This window comes from Taudactylus pleione, unplaced genomic scaffold (assembly GCF_031769625.1).
Source record: "Taudactylus pleione unplaced genomic scaffold, aTauple2 ptg000803l, whole genome shotgun sequence".
NCBI lineage: Eukaryota > Metazoa > Chordata > Amphibia > Anura > Myobatrachidae > Taudactylus > Taudactylus pleione.
Window position 1 is genome coordinate 4,276,319 of NW_028285205.1, and position 4,520 is coordinate 4,280,838.

General features: G+C 48.9%; 1 pseudogene; it reads right to left on the bottom strand.

Moving 5' to 3' along the window:
• Positions 1-336: 336 nt before the first annotated feature.
• On the bottom strand, positions 337-3,533 carry LOC148474887 (uncharacterized; annotated as a pseudogene).
• Between the last annotated feature and the right edge of the window lie 987 nt (positions 3,534-4,520).

Below are 4,520 nucleotides of genomic sequence, written 5' to 3' on the forward strand. Positions count from 1 at the left end.
ATCTTCTTTAAAAACCGGGACCACAATTGGTTGGTTGATGTGAAACGCAGACACCACCTTAGGAAGGAAAGACATCTGCGTACGAAGCTCAGCCCTATCCTCGTGGAAAATGAGGTAAGGCGGGCGACATGAGAGCATCCCAAGCTCCGACACACGCCAAAAGAAGAACCACCGTCCAAGTTAAAAACATAATCTCCACCGTCTGTAAAGGTTCAAACATAGCAGACTGGAGAAAAGAAAGGACCAAACCCAAGTCCCATGGGGCCGTTGGAGGCACAAATGGAGGCTGTAGTCTGATTACTCCTTGTAGAAAGGTTTGGACATCTGGCAATAATGCTAGTTTTTCTGAAAGAAAATGGACAGCGCCGACACCTGAACCTTCAAAGATCCTAGATGAAGGCCTGCTGATAAACCAGCCTGCAGAAAAAGAAGACAGGACACTTTGAAATCCGACAGAGGTGAACTGCGGCGTTCACACAAAGCTACGTACGTCTTCCAGATAAGATAATAATGTTTTGACGTAACATCCTTCCGAGCCCAAATCATAGTAGGAACCACACTGGAAGGGATACCCTTCTTTCTTAGGATGGCCCTTTCAACAGCTACGCCGTCAAACAAAGCCGCTTTAAGTCCTGATAGATAAACGGACCCTGTAGAAGGAGGTCGTCTTGTAGAGGCAGAGGCCACGGATTGTCTATCAACAGATGCCGTAGGTTTGAGTAGCACACTCGTCTGGGCCAATCTGGAGTCACCAGTAACACCTTGGCCCTTTCTCTTTTGATTCTTTGAAGCAGATGAGGAAGAAGCGGAATTGGAGGGGACAGGTACACGTACTGAAACTGCCAAGGCATTGTCAGCGCATCCACTGTTACTGCTTGTGGATCCCTTGTTTGTGAGCAGTAAAGTGGCAATTGATGGTTCAACCTTGACGCCATGAGATCCGACTGAGGTCGACCCCAACGCTGAATCAGCTGTTGAAACACCTGCGGATTGAGCGCCCATTCTCCCGGATGAATGTCCTGTCGACTGAGGTAGTCGGCCTTCCAATTTTATACTCCTGGGATGAAAATTGCTGAAATCGCTACTGCAAATTCCTCTGCCCAAAGCAGAATGCGGCTTACCTCCCTTATGGCGGCCTGACTTTTGGTGCCACCTTGTCTGTTAATATATGCCACAGCCGTGGCATTGTCCGACTACACTGATTGCCTGACCCTGCAACAGAAGATGTGCTAGCTGAAGAGCATAGAACACTGGGCGTGATTCAGAGCCGCTTGTAAGCGGCCGCTCGTTCGCTCCAAGCGATATTCGCACATCTGCGCATGCGTATGGGTCGTAATGCGCATGCGCCAACCAGTCAGTGCGGTCGGAAAACATGTGTTCGCAAAATTGCGAGTGCCTGCTAATTTGAGTGACAGGATGAGGCGTTTGTGGGTGGTAACAGGCGTGCCAAACGGTCAAAACGGGCATTTTAAGGGTGTGCATAATTAACAAAGCAGCGTCATCGACCACGTCACTTGGTTGTTTCTTAGCCTGAACTGTTCGCATGATTGCGTTAGGAAAATCCAACCATAAGCACTGCGAGTAGTTCAGACGCCTTTCGATGTACTCGATTAATGTAATAAATAGCGGAGATGACGTAGGATGCGAGCGGCCAGGGGGCATCTTTACAAAATAGCGAGCGCATGTTTCGTTCGCTCGCTCAGACATAGAGGCGTCAACAGACCGCAAAGAGCGAGCGCTCAATTTAAATAGCCGACCCCTTTTTCTGAACGAGCGAGCGCAAATAGCGTCCAGCTCTGAATCAGGCCCTCTGCTCTTAATTCTAGAATGTTTATGGCCAATACTGCCTCCCACTGAGTCCAGCAGCCCTGAAAGTGTCTTCCCAGAGTCACTGCCCCCCACCCTCTCAGACTTGCATCCGTGGTGAGGAGAATCCATTCCCACACTGCGAACCGTTTTCCGGCTAAGAGGTGAGAGGGATTCAGCCAGCAAAGGAGAGGTGTTCGAGTCCTGGGAGACAATAGAACTTGCTGATGAAGAAAGAGATGGGACCCCGACCACTGGGAAAGAAGGTCCAATTGAAATGGATGGGCATGAAACCTCCCGTATTGGATGGACTCGAAGGTCGCCACCATCTTTCCCAGCAGGCGAATACACAAATGTACTGACACTCTGCGATGACGCAGTATCTGCCGCACCATGTGCTGAATGGAGGAGATCTTGTCTTGAGGAAGGAACACCTTCTATTCCACCATGTCCAAAATCATCCCCAGGAATGGCAGGAGTTGTGTAGGTTGTAGATAGGACTTTTGGAAATTGAGGATTCAACCGTGTTGTAAGAGTAGACTCTGAGTTAACTGTCTATCTTGCAACAATTGAGTTACTGACGGGGCTTTGATAAGAAGATCGTCCAAATACGGAACGATAGTAACACCCTGAATCCGAAGCAGTGCCATCATCACGGCCATGACCTTCATGAAAACTTGGTGCTGAGGAAAGACCGAAAGGTAAGGCCTGAAATTGAAAATTAGAGTTTTGTACTGCAAACCGAAGGAATGCCTGATGAGGCCAGATGGGAATGTGGAGGTAGGCATCCTTCATGTCCAAGGACACAAGAAACTCTTCCTTCTCGAGGCCTGCAATGACAGACTGGAGGGACTCCATTTTGAACTTGAAAGCATGCAGATAACGATTGAGATCCTTCAGGTTCAGAATGGGTCTCACCGAACCGTCTACAAACTACAAACAAGCTGGAATGCAAACCTTGACCCTGCTGATGGGTTGGGACATTCACTACCACTTGAGACAACAGAAGCTTGTCTATTGCTCCCTGAATCACAACCCGTTTTTCTGCTGACAGTGGTAAACCGGTCGTGAAAAAGCGAGAAGGTGGTTGGATTTTGAAATCCAACTTCATTTTATCATGGTGTTTCCACGCCGAGGTTAGAATCTCACCTAGTTCCTCAAACGCTGGAAAGGTTGCCGCCTGTCATTATCTTTTATTAAAGATAGACGGTCTAGAAGCCACTGGGTCTACATCTTCAACACGTAACACCTGGCGTACTGCCGCAATCATCTCCTCTACGCCCTGAGATGCAGGTTCCGACTCCTCTGGTTCTTGAACCTCACCTTCCTCTGGCTCCTGCATCTTGTCTTCATCAGATTTATCCCACCTGAGGGGATTAGGAATCAGTCTCTTAGTAGGGACATTAGAAGACTAGGCTGTAGGAGGGACCTGGCCTGACATAACTTTTGTGAGCCAGTCTACAGATCTGGCTAATGAACGTGCCCATCTGGTTCCGAGACGACAGACGTCTGAGTTCTGGCAACCTCTCTGTCTCTGCAGACAGATGAGACATGACTGATGTAAATTGATCAGTCCAAGTAGGTTGTAGTGGTGAAACAGGAGTCTGTGACTCTGAAGCACACTTATCACACAACAGGTAAGTATTTGACTGTCCCTGTGTAAATTTCTCTGCACAATTCTTGCAGGAAAAAGACTTTTGTGCAGCTTTAGACCCCTTAGAAGTCATGATAGTAATCCACTGGCCACACACATACTCACACAAGTGAAAGGACAGTGAGACGCACAGAGACTGTTTAGAAAGCAGAGATAAGAGGCAGAGAGGGAGATATGCTTTTACCTCACTAGCGCTGATACCATGACCAGTGCTGTTAAACACAGTATCAATGTGTAATAATAGCTGTGCATACAAAGTAAAACAGCTCCTCACTAGCCCACTGTGCACTCACAGATCCGGTAGGCAGGATAGTCTCCGCATTCAGCAGCAGCTCTTTTCTATAAAATGGTCACCAGCTTCTTACTGGGAGCGCTGGGGCTGCTGGGAGGCAGGAGCAGAACTGATCATAAGGCTCCGCCCCCTCCCACTATGGTGTCCATTTTCAGCGCTGGCAGGCCGCTATTTACAATGCCCGCCTCTCGTCCTGGCTCCCCTGCTACTCAGGGTGCCAGGAAACACTAACCTTGTAGCTGCCTAGTGCTGCCGGTGGCGGACGTTGCTAGTGGGAGACCGCGACATGCGCGCACGCAGCGCATCTAGATACTCCCCAGAGACTGTGGTCTCTGTAGCTGAAGACCCCAGTGCACACCGAAAGCAGCTGCGGTGGGATCTCCCCGGCAGCTCCAACGAAGCAGATAGGCAGGGGTAGTGAGCTGCCTGTCTGATCCTCAGTGTTGTTGTTTGAGGATCTTTTTCTTTAACAGAGAGCCCTGAAGGAGTGTACCAGCTCCCTGGGCACAAAATGAAGACTGACCTGTTGGGGGGTATAAAGGGGGAGGAGCTAGCTACCATTCAAATTTATTAAAGTGCCAGCTCCCGGTTAACCCATTTCCATACCCCACTGTTCTGAGACTCCAGTGTCCCCTAGTGGAAGAAGGAGAAACATTTGTTGTTTCGTAGAACTGCCACAATGTAGGGAGCACAGAGTTATTGAGAACATCTCTATACTTCTAATTTTATACTTCATGAACACGTGTCTGCTGCAGAAGCACACCATTT